At 38.6% G+C, this 16,450-nt stretch overlaps 2 non-coding genes across 2 annotated transcripts; one reads left to right on the forward strand and one right to left on the reverse strand.

Moving 5' to 3' along the window:
* The first annotated feature begins 15,743 nt into the window (after positions 1-15,743).
* TRNAA-CGC (transfer RNA alanine (anticodon CGC)) lies at positions 15,744-15,815 on the forward strand. The gene has a single exon. It is a non-coding gene; the product is annotated as a tRNA-Ala (tRNA).
* Positions 15,816-16,098: 283 nt separating this feature from the next.
* Positions 16,099-16,169, reverse strand: TRNAG-GCC (transfer RNA glycine (anticodon GCC)). Its single transcript has one exon. It is a non-coding gene; the product is annotated as a tRNA-Gly (tRNA).
* Between the last annotated feature and the right edge of the window lie 281 nt (positions 16,170-16,450).

A 16,450-nucleotide genomic window follows, 5' to 3' on the forward strand; every position in this document is an offset into this window, starting at 1 on the left:
TCAAACCAAGGCCATCTTAATTTTTCACTAGAATATTTTTCCTTTCATAAAATTGCAGTCAAAACTGGAAGGTTGCCACACAATGAGAGGTAAGAGAATTAAAGTTAGAGGAATTACCACAACTGCCCTCTTAGCCTTATTCCCCAAAATACTTGCTATTGGCTACCTGCATACAGCAGCCTCCTTCACATATGCTTACTGCCTGTCATAACGTAGTTTGGGTTGACGTGAAGAAGCTGCCAGCATTGTCTTTAAGGAAAATGTTATTTACTTTACTTAATACCTAGAAATACTAAAATGTTGTTCTGAAGTTTGAAAAATACAGAAAAATAAGATGGGAGGAAAAAGGCACTTATCCCACCAGAGAAAATAACCATCATTAAAATTTAGTGTATTATTGTTGCTGTCTCTTAGGCATGTATGTATTATGCACAAAATTTTATGTTTATGTTTAATTTTGAGTTTTAAATCAATATGTGTTTTTTTATTATAAGAGAAATATCTAGTCAAGTTTTTAAAAAGGGAATATATATACAAAAGTGTAAAAAGAAAAAGAAGGAAGGGAGGAGGGGTGGAAGGAGGAAAAAAATAGAAATCTTATGAGATCCCATCTCTATTTTTCAGTCTATGTCAATATTTGTTCTATGTAGATGACGTAAAGCTATTTATACTTGTGTTTTAAGCATAATTAACAAAGAAATGCTCATTTGTCTTAGATGACAGATAATATTTACAACTGGACGGTTTAGTAGGCTTTCCCAATTAAAAAAAATGACTCAGGTAATCAATATGAGTTTTAAAGATGTGGAAACTCATAACTCAAGTATTTTAGCAGTAAAAATGACCACTATTGCTAGATGCAGCTCTATATAGGAAAGAGAGGAAAGGGGCTTATGTGTAATAATTCTCTCAATGTGGCTCACAACTTAGTAAATAGCTTAGCTGGTTTTTATAAAAATCAAAATAATATATGCATATAATTTTAAAATACAAACACAAACACAGAAATCTGCTTCTCCACCTCTCCCAGTGGATCCACTCCTGGTCTATCTCCCCCAGTGATAACCACTTTCAGAGTTGTTTTAATTATGTCTTGTGTAGACTTTGCTGTCGTATTTCTTAATGCTTTTAGTGCAGTTTATAGTTACTGATGTTAGACATTAGTCAGTACCTTTCCAGTTCGAAAAGATGAGAATTTAGCATTCTTCCACTCCCCACTCCAAATATTATTACACCAAAATTTTATTTAAATCAACATTTGCTTATATTGCTATGTCTGAATAAATATTGTTTATAATTAAGTAATTCATTATGATTGCATTTTCTTCTTCTATAACTTTGCTTCCTGAGTTAATAATTGTCTGACTTTTTTGTCATCGTAAGTTTGCTTTACACCTAACATGATTTTCTATCCCAAAATCTTAGTATTTATTTTTAAAAAATTACCCTACTAAAGTGGAAAACATATCGTTAGAGTCAAACATACCAAGTTCACCTTGCTTCCTTGCTTTTTGGGGGGCTCTCCCCTTACACCTTCTGTCTTCTTCTTCCAAGAATACAGAATGACTGCTGTCTAGACCCCAGGCATAGCTGTCCTCCTGGGAATTCTCTTTGCCCTTCCCTTTACTGACTATTTTCTGAACCTAAGGCTTCCCCTCTTTCAGTGCACTCCCTCATTTCCATAGCACAAATCACACATTGCACAGCCATTTTTTGAGAACTTGCTTGTCTGGTAAATTTGTAGTCACTCACGTTTGTTTGATGGTCTGGGTGGATAAATAATTCAAAGCTAAACATTTTCTCTTGGAGCATTAAGGCAGTTCTCTACTCTTCTGGCATCTTGGGTTTGGAGTTACCCTTTCTGAATGTGATCTTTACTTTCTCTCTGGAACCACTTACCTCTATTAAGATGTCCTGAAATCTTATCATTGTATGTGCTCTGATGTTTGTCTCTTCATTCATTTGTACCAAGACCTCAGTTGGAACGTGTTCATCAGAAATGGGATATTTTCTTCTATTATTTCTCTTATCATTTTCTCTTATAAATTTGCACTCTCTCTGTCTCTCTCTCTCATTCCCTAGAATTCTTATTGTCTGAATTGTAGACCTCTTGTGCTGCATGCTTGATTTTCTCATTTTCCCTCTACTGTGGTCTTTTTGTCTTTTATACTATTTTTGGGGGGTGATTTCCCCAACTTTGTATTCTAAACATTCTATTGACTTTAAATTTTTTGGCTGAAAATTTTGGGTTATATGCTATTGATAGTTTAAAAATAATAACCACTCAAAGTTACTCTAACATACATTTTGACACATTTCTGAGATTAGGGTAAAATATGGAACAATGTTATAATCAAGGGTTCTTTGAATCAGACACAGACGGTCCTACTTAATGACCTGACCTAGTTAAAAGCTGTCTTAATTTTTAAATCAGATTTTCTATAGAATCACAAGTGGGATTATAAATTAAAGGCCTGTAAAAAGATGAATCACTTAGTTATCTGGAAATTTCTTACTTTAAAATCTGTTTCAGTCTATATAAGTACTTTCACCCTCCTTATTTCAGAATGTCAAAGCCATAAAGGCCAGTATTTATCCTTTTTGTAGGAGCTGACATATATGTGGAGGTTTAGTTTTTATTATAGAGAGTGGACATTGTTAAAATCCTGCTTGACTGTTTTATAGGCAAAAAAATCAGGTGATATAATCATCATTTCAATTTTTTACTTTTTATTTTCTTCTCTTTGGAGAAGTCCTCTACTCAAATCACAAATACTGTTTTGTTCTTCCTAACCCTGTTGTTTCAGAGTATCATTTTTGTGGGCTATACAGTCCTTAAAGGTAGGGTCAGGTATCATCCATTTCTACATTTGCACAGTCAAACACTAAAATTAGCCTGAAAGATGCCTAGAATGGGTGAACTATGAGTTGTGTGCAAGTATACCAGGGCATGCATTTAAGCTAGAAGTCAGTGACTTTCTTTTGTCACTGCATACTGTCTCCCAGAGCTGACAGCATGACCTCTGGCCTTCCTTATGAACTTCTTATCTAGAGGCATGGATTGCATTTGAACATATGTAGGATATTCACCTTTGGGAGATGCATTACTCATGCTACCTCTGGTACTGCCAACCACATATTTGACAACATCTTGACAGTTTGAGGCCAGAACTGGGATACCTGTGGTGAAGCTATTGTACAGTTGAGTCAACAGCTCAATATAGTGCAAGTGCTGAAGGAAATGAGGAAGAAATGCAACCCTGAAACCTGCTCAGGAAGGTGAGATTTACCTCGATGACATGATTAGAGAAGACCCGCAAACAGTGAATTGTGGTTTCTTGACACAGAACATAAGGAATTTGGATTCATATATTCTAAAAGAGTCTCTTATTATTTAGGCATTGAATGTTTAGGGACATCACTATTCTCTTATAGATTCAGATCATATACACCTGTATAGTAAATTGCACTACATTTTATCCCCATTGAAGAGTTAAATCTATTTAATCTCCATTCTCCAATGGAGACCAGGATTAAATGGACCCATTAAAGGTGTCCATTCACCTTTAATGGACAAGTGAAGTTCTGGGAATAGCTTGAATATTTCACCAATGGTCAAGTAAACTTGTAATGGCTGGGTCTTTGCCTTTACCTAACCAAAACAAGGTAAATCAAGAACAGATCACCCTAAATTACACTCTAAATATTTACTTCAGCCTCCAGCCTTGCCACGATTCTGGGAGAAATCTGGTTAGAGTTTATGAATGGCCTTCCTGATGAGAAGCAAGGACCCCTCCCTCCTTTTCTCAAAATTGTTCCCCTCCAGATTTCTCAAGGCTTTGCTGGTACCTTCATCATGGAAGAATTCCAGGATCAAGATGGTGCAGATTAGTCATCACTTAGAAAAGATTTCATTCAAATCCTAACCCAACCATGAAATAGGTTATTAAAATGGAATAAAATCACAAATAAAAGCCACAGAGGAGTCCTTAAATTCCTCCTACTACCGGATTATTTCTTAACGATGCAAGTTGCAATTCAACACAGTAAGTGAAATTCTTCAAGGCAATAAATAAATAAGATAAAGAAAACAGTAAAGTAAAAATTCAAGCAATAAATAAAGAATAAGGAACTTCTCTCAAATTCCTTCCAGGATTATCCTATTTATGTATCCTGGGGATCTCGTGTGCATAGCCTCCAAACTCTATGGTATCTATATTCCTTGTAACTGATCTATAAATGTTGTTCTGTTTAATGTAGTTAAACGAAAATAGCTCACATGTGTTATTACTTCTATGTGGCAGGCATAGTTCTAAGTGCTTCGCATATATTTACTCCTCAACCCCCATTCAGCTTTTGTTATTCCTACTTAGAAACTGAGACACAAAAAAGGGTGATGACTTTCTTGAGGTTGCATAGGTAGAAAGTAGCAGAACTAAAATCCAATCCCAGGCAGTCTGATTCCAGCATTGAAGTGCTTAATCATAACAATAATGCCTCTCTCAAAGTCTTAATTTGCTACACATACTTATCAAAGTCCATGATTTTAAATAGTTTCCTGAGTGTAAGCAGGAAGCAAAGGAGAGATGTTCAAAAATGTTAGGATCAAATGTTATGCTGCTGAGTTCATTTTTTAAGTCTTTCACTGACCTCATGAGTACAAATAAATATGTCCCTATTCAGATACAACACCAAACTAGGTGTTCCAGAGATGGATTTGAACTCAGGATGTTTGATGATTATAGATAAATGACATGGGAGAATCTAATCTAAACAAATTCATTTGAACTAAACACAAAGCTCGAATTAATGGTGCAACAACCTACAAATACTCTCTGAAAGACTAAATCTTTGGATTTTTATATTATGTGGAGGAGGGAGTAGGTTCTGTTAATAGGACAGACTTCATGCAACATATGTTAAGAAAAAATTTGGAAGCATTTAAAAATTACAAGTTGGAAGCTCAATCTTGCAAAAAAAGAAGAAATTCTTAAAATATTTTGGAGCTTTTAGAAGAAAATCAATATTAAAATTAGTATGAACATATAAAAAAGGCTTTATGAGTCGAGTGGTTGTTGTTTTTCTAAATGTCAGCATGGAAACCCAAACAGAAAGAGGTGAGCTGGGTCCTTGGAAAAACTGACTGGGAAAACTGAGTGTTAAGTTTGTGATGTGGTTGAATGGCAACCAAAAATTGTCAAGTGCATGATGACAAAGTATTTCCTGGAACTAGGGGCTGCTTCAAGACATATAAACATGGGTAATGTTGTGGGGGCCCGTGCTTTAAACCAAGATGGCATCTATATGTGGCTCCCAGGTAGAGGTCTCTGGAATTTGGAAACCATTCATAAATAGTTTGAGTTGAGCTTTATACTGAATTGACAATCTTTGTAGACAGCAGAGGAAAATAACCAGCTTTAAAACATAACTTGCTCTCTGCTTTTATTTTTGACATCATGGAAAATAACCAATTTTAAAGCATAACTTGCAGTCTGCTTTCATTTTAATGTCATGACCCTGAAAAAATATAATACTTGGCTATTAAAAGAGAGTAGGACTTACTTCATTACAGCTTTTAAGATCACCCTGAAAATCATATTTGAGTTCTTAATTTTAATTTAAGAAAACTTCCTCTCCATGTGGGAGTACCTCAAAGGAAAAAAGGATTGGTCTAAACCTTCTGTAAGAATTCATGAGTTTTTTTTGTTCTTATCCTCATAATCAAAACTCAGATGTCATTAATATGACCTTCCTAGAATGACTATCATTTCCAGTAGAAAAGAGACCTACGTGTGTGGATGTGGGTGTGGGTGTGTATCAGACACACCCACACATGTATACACATTATGTTAATGTAAAACATACAAAATATATGTAAAATATTCATAAGTTATGATGTTTGAGAAATTTGCCATGCCGTGAACTAAATAAGAGACCCTCTCTGTGAAAACCAGAAAGGAACCTTACCTGGCTTCTTCGATATGCCCCTCCAGAACATTTTTCTCCCCACAGAATGAGAAAGGCACTTTGAAAATATCTAAAACATTAGCCTCAGTAGAGTTGTGACTCCTTCTAAAGCCTCCGGTTGGTCTGGCTTACACCTTGCAGTTTATGTTTCCGTTTATAGGAGCAATGAAGTGTTTTTGTTTAAAAATCTTTCCCCTCTAATTAAACAGAGATGGAACTAAGTCAACAATGGTGTTCTGACGGCTGACAAATTGAAAATGTCAAAAGCTATTAAAGACATGCTCGGTCTAAAGATTTTAGGAAGTTGCATTGATCCTGAATTCTTAAGAAGAAAAAAAGACCTTTAGATCAGAAAGCAGGCCTTAAGAGTAGCTGAAGAACCTCAGTTTAACTGCAATTCCTCCCCCTTACAAACTCTTTTTGATCCACAGGCTAGAAAGAGAAAGTCAAGGCTTGCCATAAAACTTTTACCTAACCCAACAGATCTCAAATTTTATTGTGATAATTGCACAACTTTGTGAATATACCAAAAGACAATGAATTGTACACTGCAAATGGATGAATTATATCTCAAAAAAATTGTTATAAAATTTTTTAGTGTGTGTAGAGTCAACTAGGGAACAGATTCTTGAGTCTCAGCCCAAAGGACAGAATCTCTAGATGCTGAATCCAGGCAACTGTGTTTCAAACAAACATCTCTGGTGACTACTGTGACATGACTCAAAGTTCACACTTAAAGAAATCTAAAAGAAATGGTGTATTTTGTTTGGTACTTACCTGAACAAGAAAAGAAATGCAGCAAAGGTCCAGAATAATCAGTAAACAGGTAGCCTTCTTTCAGATATCATAAATTGGATCCAATTCTTAATTCCCCATTTTGAAAGTGAGTATTATTAGTATTGTAGGAACCATGATAAGTTAGGTCAGGAGAACCCCCAGATAGCCTGAGTATTATAGGCTACCTAGTGATTTCCTGTATATTTTCCTATTAAATCCTCATAAAGATCTTATTGAGTTGTAAAAGCTGTAAAAGTCACCCCTCTTCTACAGGTGAGAAGGTAGAGAATAAGCAGGGTTTAATGTCTTGCCCTAAACACCTAGCTGATAACTGACCAATCTGCTTGGATATTTGGTCTTCTGACTCTTATTTTGGTACTCTTTTCACCATGAAATTCTGTCTTTAAAAATGCTTCTTCACCAAATAGAGCACGGCCTGCCCCTAACCTTTAGAAGTGATTGTTTGAGCACATTGATGGAAGTTTCTGTTGTTCTGACATCAAAAAACCAAACTGCACATTGTTTTTCTATCTGTAGCACAAATAGAAAATGCAGTTTAACACACTTCCCTCCAATTCTTTGCAATGCATTTTGTCCAACAACTAGATTAATATGTATTAGGCAGTGGAGGAGTGTGTGTCTATGTGTGTTGAGAGAATGAGAGAGGGTAGACGCGTATTGTGTTTCCATGTGTCTGTGGAGAGAAGGATAGAACGTTATTCTAATGTGGACGTACAGAATGTAATCATTTATTAATTTGTATGTGAACAGTTAAAAGAAACTAACATATACTGAATAATTACTCTGCTATAAATCTACATCCCTCCTGCAACCTCCCACTTTCCCCATTTCCTTAAAGATATGCATGTGGCTCACTGCCTGCTCCACTCAGACCACACACTCTTCCAGAGGTGAATTAATATCCCTGTGAATATTACCAGCCTCTCAATTCCTTGATCATCTCATCTTTATTAACCTTCACCTCCATGCCACTTTAGATATCCACTCCCAGGGCAATGTCATCAACCTGAACTTCCCCACATTTGAATTATTTATTCCAAAGACCTCACTGACCACAGCTTGACATCTTGTTTGACATCAAAGAACTTTCCAAACACATGGCCAACCCATTTGTCTCTTTACTTCCTTTCATGTTGATCTTCTATTCCGTGTGCATCTATCTCCTTGTCAATTCCCCCACTTTCTGGCCTTGTTGTCCTTTTGTCACAGGGACGTGACAGAACCTCTGCTCAGGCAGCTGGGCATCCCCTTCCTCTGCCTGCCCTAGGCCCGTGGCTCCCCACAGGCCTGTCACCAGCCTCTTCTCTGGTTCAGTGCTGCCTGGAGATCCTTCCAGCTCTCAGAGGTTTTCCATTTTCATCAAATCTCTAAGCACACCTACTTGGCCATGAGACTAAGGAGATGAACTCTCCTTTTTGCAGAGAAAATAGAAGCCTTTTCATGGGAATATCTTCAATTTACTGTCTCCAAATCTATAAAAGTAACCATTTCGAAAAACCCATCTCTTTCCGCTTCTTTGGCTACAATATGCTACAATAATGTTGGTGTGTCTCCCGTTGAACTAAAGGGAGACGTTAAAGGTAATTTTTCTATATCTTTGTTGTCTCTCTCTAGTCTGACTCCTTTATATTTACATTCAAACATACTGAATCTGGTATCTTAAAAATAAAAGTCTTTCTTATCCCTCAACCATCTTCAATCTACCATTCTTTTACGTAGTTGCTCAAGTCAGAAGAGTTAGAATCATCCTTTATTCCTTCCTTTTCCTTATCCTTTCTATCTAGTTAATATGCAATTCCTGCGAAACCCATTTCTTTAATATTACTCTATTCATTCAATTTTCTCCCTTTCCAATGCAAAGGCTCTAAATCAGTGTTGTCCTGTAGAAATATAATGTGAGTCACATGTGTAATATTTTAGATTTTCTAGCAGCCACAAAAAAGGAAAATGAGAAAATGAAATTAATTTTAGCAATATATTTTATTTAATCCAATATATCCAAAACTGTTAACATTTCAACATGCAGCCATGATAAAAAAAATATTAGTGAGGTGTTTTACCTTCTCAATATGGATTAGCCACATTTCGATAGACAGATGCTCCCGGTGGCTGCCATATTGGACGGGGCGGCTAGGCGCTCTAGATTGTCATCTCTTGCCTAAGTCCACTGTTTCTTTGCAGGATGCCAGCTTCCAATGATTTTCTTGCTTCCTCTCGAGTCCCCTCCCATATGTTCTATATACCACAGCCAGGATGATTTTTTCTAAAAATAAAATTTCAACTTTTCCCATAGAACTCTGCATGGTTTCTCTCAGATCTATGAGCTTTTATGATATTAACAGGCCCTTGCTGAGCTTCGAGCTTCAGCTCTTCTTTATCATGGTCCACGATGCAGCACATACCCCCAACTAAATTTATTTTTGTCCCTTAAAGCCATTATGGATTCTAGGTCATTGAATATTCTGTTCCTTCTGCTTAAAATGTTGTTCTTCATCCTCCTTATTCCCATTCATCCTCAACAAGCTAACTGCTACTCATACCAAATTGAACAAAATAAATAGAATTTATGACTACCTATAAAGCTCATTCTCCCTCCAATGTTCTGTTTCATTGAATGACACTACCACGCATGTAGTTTGTTCAAGGCAGGGTACTGGGAATCATTTTAGACACCTCTTTCTCTCATTATCCCTATTTCCAATGTACCCCTAAGTTTATCAATACTTAGTAAATTAATATCAGAAATGTTTTTCATTAATAAGTATATATAAAGTTCTTAAAGCATATATGCATTATATATTATCACTGCATACATGCGCGCGCGCACACACACACACACACACCATATATATATATATATATATATTTGCAGGCTATGAAATTTTTCTGGGGTTCCAAACAACATTTATCTGAATGTTATTAAGTGTGAGGGAATTTTATTATCTTTTCTGCTTTTGTGTACATCAGTGGAAAACTCTTTCAGTTTCATGAGTGAGGATAAGAGCAAGGTCCTCTTCTTTGTTAGTCGAGAAAGACAAGAAATGTAAGCATTTGGGACACCAGTAAATATTTATGTCATTTGTCTCACTTTTGAAGAAGATTGTAACATAATAAGAAAAGCTTAGAATTGAAGGGGCACAGCATTAAGTATAATTTTGGGGAGGAAGACCTGTGAAGCCAAAGGAGAAGCTATGGCTGTCTTTTTTTGTCTTAATTTGCCCCTAGTTACAGATAGTTAAAATACAGACAAACTACTGGGAAAGAGTATTTCGTTATCATGCAGTTGCCTTTACTTCCACTTGCCTTTCAGTGATAAATAAGCAAGAAAGTTCTATTTCCTTTCTTTACCTAGAATTAGTAACAAATAACATCTCTGGCAGCCAGGCAGCTTGTCTGAGCCCAACCTTACTGGCAGTTACAATCTAATCTCAGCTACAAAATTGGTAACACTGCTTCCCATCTGCCTTTTGGGGTCACATGGGCAACATATGTCATATGCTTACCTATGTCCTAAAAAGAATAATTATTTTTATTAATTAGATATTAGGTTTTATTATGGGAAAGAGAGATTCCCAAAGTGGCTCAAACATGAAGAAAGCTTCCCTCTCATGGAAGTCCAGATGCAGACAGGCCTGGAGTAGTGGCTTCACAGCTGTGTGGGACCATCTAGTCAGGTATGGACTTGCTCTTGAAGTTTCTACTTTTGCTTTTCTCCAACCCTCCCTTAGTAGCTAGATTTAACCAGGAGAGTAAGTTCTGGCTAATGGAATGCGAGGGGAAATGATGTTTACAGCTTCTGGCATGTATTCTTAAAGGGAAAGATGGGTTTCCTCCTCCATACTACTGCTTGGGAGGGTAGGACATGTCATTGTTCCTGGTGGCTGCATGTCCAGCTGAATGTCAGAAGCTCTATTATCAGAGAAAGGAGAACAGGTACTGGGGACAAGCAGAGTCTTTGGCGCTGGCTGAGAAAGCAGTTCTTTAGATTTACACTAATTATATAGCCCAGGGGTACAGATTTAAGGGTGTGATAAACCTGGTGTGACATCTTTACCTCTGTGAACTCCAGCACTCTGGCAAGTTAAAATGTTTTTGTTTGTTTCTTCCCTTAATACTCCATTACAGAGTTCTGTCAGATTGTATTACAGGGTATCTGTGCGTTCTCCTGTGCTAGTGTAGCACCCACACAGAGTTTGCACTTCTATCCTTGTAAACAGTTGCTGGAAACAGTAGTTGCCCTGTCTATGTAACAACTATTTGCTCCTTTCCTTCTCCAGGCACAGGAAATCTCCCATCCTCCACTTTCCCTTGTTCACGTATCATGTTTTTTCTTTATCAGATCATCATGCAGTCTGTATGTGTAAATTTTCACCATTACATTAATCCTATTCCATTGTTAACACATTCAATTCCCTTCATACCCCCACTTTTTAAAACTGTACTGAGGTATAATTTACATACCATAAAATTCACCCATTCTAACTATAAAATCAAGTAATTTTTTGAAATTTTACTGAGTTGTATAACCATTATGGTAATCCAATTTTAAAATATCTTCATCACCCAAATAGAAACCCTAATACCCATTTGCTCTTAAGCATCCTTCTTTTTTTCTTTTTTTAACCAATTTCCTAATTGAAATTGTAAGCCAGTATGTATTATATGCCTATTGAGAATTCAGTGTTTCATGCTATTCAGAATTCATAAAGAATAAAATATAATACCTAATCTCACAGGACTAGCTAGAAGGCAAAATAAGACCTTAACAAGAGACCATCATAAGAAAATATGCATCGTATTTCCAGCTTTTGTGAATGGGCCAGTACTATAAGACTACAGAAATTCCTATTACTGAGCAGATCATCTAAATTTGGAAAAATCTTTCATACCCCATATAGACAGGTTTCTTTTTCTCCTCGAAGTACTAAAACACCCTTTCCTAAACTGACCATTGATAGTTTCCAGAAGTTAGGGGCTTTTGGTAATATCTCTTCTCTCTTAAATGTCATCTTAAATATGTACCTCCTTCTGTTTCCATCTATTTGAATCCAGAATCTAAATTATAGAATTTGCATCTTTCCAAGTAAGATCTTACTGTTCAATAAATATTCCTAATTCTCAATGCAAATTATGATCACTCTAATTTTTCACTTTGGGGTACTTACTGAAAAGAGTAATGTTTATTAACATTCTCTGAGTTAAATGTAACCAGTAGCTTTTTTGGCCGTTAGGTTGTTATTAATGATAATTAACTGTAGTGATGAAGAATTACTAATAGTTAGGACCCTGAGGAGCAAAATAATATATTCCAAAGAGCTGCCTGCTCCTTTAGGCGTTGAGTCAAACAATTCAGTCCTTTTCCACCCTGAAAGCTACAGACACTGAGCATTCCCAGGTGCCAAATATAGGTTATGCTCCTCCCACCTCTCTCCTAATCTCTGCTTGAGCCTAGTGGCCAGCAAGTCAGCAGGGGAAGCTCACTTGAGTAACCTATTCATGTAATATGGGATCTGAGTAGAGGAGACAGGATAAAAGTTAAGAAATGCTTGTGTTTAGTACTTGAACACCTGCCTCTACCAGTTTTATTTTATATGAAGGAAAATAGGGAAGAGAAGTTGGAATGAGCCACTTCCTTCACCCTCTAGCAGTGTCAGTTCCCTAGTGTGAAGGGCTCTGGGCAATGAGTCCTTGACTTTTGGAATTATGGCCGCTCAACTGCTCATACAACTGGGTGAAGAACTTGACAAAATATGCACTCTAACGCTTTGGTTCTCCCCCTTGGCTGCAAGTTAGAGGCACCTGAGGAGCCTTTTAAACATTCCATGCCAGACCACCCTCAGACAGATTAAATCAGTATATTAGGAGATGGAATTCAAGCATCAGAATTTTTTTTTAAAGCTTGCCGGCTACTTGTAAAATGCAGCGAAGGTTGAGAACTGCTGGACTAGTAATAATAATGTCTCTTGTTAATTTTTTCCCTCAGTTTTAATGAAATATACTTGACCTGTAACATTGTTTAAGGTATACAACATAATGGTTTCATATATGTATGTACTGTAAGGTGATTAACATAATAAGTTTAGTTAAAAACTCTCACTGGAGACCCGTGGTTACCATGGGGGAGGTATGTGTGTGGGGGTGGAGGTGGAAGGGGCCAGGGGGATAAAGGGCTGCGGGAACCTCAATCATAATATACGTTGTTCACTTATATTAATTATATTAATTATCATTAATAACAACCTAAGGGCCAAAAAAGCTGCTGGTTACATTGGATGGAAGTGCAGCATGGAGAATATAGCAAATGGTTCTGTAATATCTTTCTACGTTGACAGAGAGCAACTGCACTAGTTGGGGGTGAGGATTTAATAATGTGGGTAACTGTGTTGTATACTTGAAACCAATATAATATTGTGAATCAACTATACTTCAATAAAAAAGTAATTTAAGTTTATAAAAGGAAAAAAATCATCACTAGCTATCTCTAACCGACATGCAAATAGCACTCAAGCAGTAACCCTCAAGCTTAGCTAGAATTACTGGAGCGTTTAAAAAGATACTGATGCCTAGACCCACTCCTAGAGATGCTGATTTAATTGGTTTGGGGGTTGGGCTTAAGCAAGCATCAGCATTTTTCAAAGGCTCTGCCAGGAATACTGATGTGCAGTCAGGAGCAAGAGCTATTACTTGGACTGGAAATAAACATCTTAGCTCTTAGTCGGCATTGAGGAGAAGGTGCTCTGTACCTGCTGGAAGACGAGTGTCAAGAGCTGAAGCGAGAATGTGGCAGGGAATGTGCACGCAATGCCAGAGATGAACGTCACCCGCCTCAAAGTGGGGTCCTAAGGTCCATGCTTGTGAAAGCTGTGATATGTGTGACAGTTAGAAAGAGCCTGAGAAAGGGGGACTTCATCCCCAACCAGACAGAAGGTAAAGATAAAAATGAATTTTTTACACCTAAAAAATGTTGGACATTTGGACAACCTCTTCATCTGTGAGCACGGCTGGAGCAGTTTTATTTGTATACAGAATAGGTGTGATTCAAGTTTTTCTGAAAAGACCCCCCCATCCAAAAGTGTGCCTCCTATTTCACTTTTCCTACCAAGCATAGTGGCTGAAAAAGCCCATGTGTTTGAGCCTCTCTTTTGGGTTTAAGCCACTTCACACCCTCTGCTGGCTTTAGAGCTTGACTTCATTTTCTTTATCAAATGCACCTCGGTAGGCCTTGGAGTGGTGCAATAGGAGTGAGCACTTTAAAAGAGTCTTCCCTGGGCTTGCTCTGAAATTTCAGAATGGCCTGAAAAAGAAGGGACTCGTTAAAGGAAGTGCCTCAGGTGACAGAGAAATAAACCCTAACAAGAGGAAGGAATCCAAAAGAGGATGTTAAGGTGCAGTTGCTGGCAGAAACCATGCTGCCTTTAAATTAACCAAATACTACAATTGTAATTTGCACTGGTGAAACCTTGGAGGTGAAGAAATTGGTTCTGTCCCTATTGCCCGACTTAGGCTCAACTGAAGATGTTCATCTTCTAGTGCCGCAGGATGGCATCCAGGGACTGGTTTGGAAATGTTAGGCTTGGAGAAGAGCTCCTTAATGACTGTCCACTGATGTGGGGGATTTTTTGTTTATTTTTTGGACATTCTGTATTGTTGTATTAGATCAGCATGTGGCTTGTTCTAGTTAAAAGCAAAATCTGATTATGAGCCATTATTTGTTTAAGTTACTGTAAGCAAACAAAGTAACTTATTTATTTTTAATCTAGGAGTTGACTATGATGCTTGTGGTTAACCCAGAGTTATTTTGAAACTTCTGCTTTCTGCTGTGGCTTTTGGCCTGCCCACCATTTTATTCATGAGGCTTCCTCTGCTGCCACGGAAGGGAATGGAAATTCTAGGCTCTCGCTGTTCTGCCTTAGGGGCAGCCTTACAGGTCGCCTGGCAGTGACGGACACCCAGTTCGCCAACACCAAGTACTTCCCCTGCTTCCGTCACGGGGCTGGAGACTTCATACCACCCAGCGTTTGCTTGCTTGGGGTGGTAGCAGGGGGGTGGCATCAGTTTAAACTGCACCGGCAAGGGTCAAAAACACATTTCACTACAACTCAAGTTAGCTCATCCCGTTACCTCCCATTCACACTGGAGAGAGGCCATATCCTAGGCAGCAGGACTGGGTCCAAGTCTTCATGTGGGGCTGGGAGTGCGATTAATGTTTAGGGACGGTTCAGAGGACGTACAGGAGGAGGTGTTCAGTAACTTAACTTTACTGTCTTAATGTATCAATCCATTAAACGGGTCCAAGGCATAAATATTAAACAGAGAAAAATCCATCTTGAGCTGGTCCCCCGCCCCGACTTCATGAATATTTATATATGATCAAGCGCCCAAGAGACTGGCGGTCATTCTTTTTCAGTCTGGACCCCAAGGCAAACGTTGCGAACTCATTTTTATCTCCAAGAGTTGGCAGGAGCCCTCCACCACCCAGTTCACGGAGAGTTGGCGTGCACAGGTCTGAGTTTACTGGAGTGCGGACGGCCGCACAGGTAAATCCGTAAGATGTGCCGGTACACGCAAAAGGTGCCCACCGCTCTGCTTCAGGAGCAGGTCCTCTCGGGCCCTCGGCGCCCGGCGCGCAGGGGCCACGGCAGGGGTCCGGGCTCAAGCGCGCGGCAGAGCGGCGGACGGGCCGCGCGGCGCCCTCTCGTCGCCCCCTGCGCCGCAGACCCAGGGAGGAACCCGAGCTGCCGCTAGGGCGCCAGTCCCTCCTTCCCTGGGCGCCCGGAGCGCTGCGGGACGGCTGGCGAGCTGGGCCTCCCGTCCCAGACCGCTGGCTGCACGAGGGCCACCGCACCACCGACACGGTTTAGGACTGAGGGTGGAGTCGTGCCGCAGACACTCACCGAAATAAACTCGAGATCGGACAAATTTGACGGGCGCTAATGACGTTGCATTAATCCCAACAGCAGAAAAACAACCTTCGGCTGGGGGATGTAGCTCAGTGGTAGAGCGCGCGCTTCGCATGTGTGAGGTCCCGGGTTCAATCCCCGGCATCTCCAAACATTCAGCCTAGAATTTTTTTTTTCTTTTTTCCTATTTGTGTCATAAAACACTGCTTTCCATTGTACACAGGTTTAGTTCATATACACCGGGACCCCGAAGAACAATCTAAAAGGGAGCCCGAAAAAAACAGCGAGGCTCAGGAAAACTTCTTTCGATTGCTGGAAATAAAAAACGGGAATTAGACGTGATTCATCTTTCTTCATTCGCACACATCTAACGTTTTCACAATCTAAACTTGTTTGGGAAACTAAAATGTGCGGAAAAAAAAAAGAACTGTATTGCATTGGCCGGGAATCGAACCCGGGCCTCCCGCGTGGCAGGCGAGAATTCTACCACTGAACCACCAATGCTTACGAAAGCCTCCTTCTCTGTACATACTACAAGAAAAGAATTATTCATGTGACCATTTATTTTTCTTACTATATGTATTCAACATTAGAGAAAGCAACGAAAATTTTAATTAGATAATTATAAAATATTAGGTTAACGTTTAAGAAAATCTTATTAGGTTAACTTCTGTTGAATTTTAAAGAGATTCTTTCTTTGAAATTTGTCCTTGGTGAAGGAGGCAAATTAGAATTGTGTTATGTATGTATAGGATTACAAAAGTACCTAGCTCTATCTCAGACAT

Source organism: Manis javanica, chromosome 7 (assembly GCF_040802235.1).
Source record: "Manis javanica isolate MJ-LG chromosome 7, MJ_LKY, whole genome shotgun sequence".
In the NCBI taxonomy this organism is placed as follows: Eukaryota; Metazoa; Chordata; class Mammalia; order Pholidota; family Manidae; genus Manis; species Manis javanica.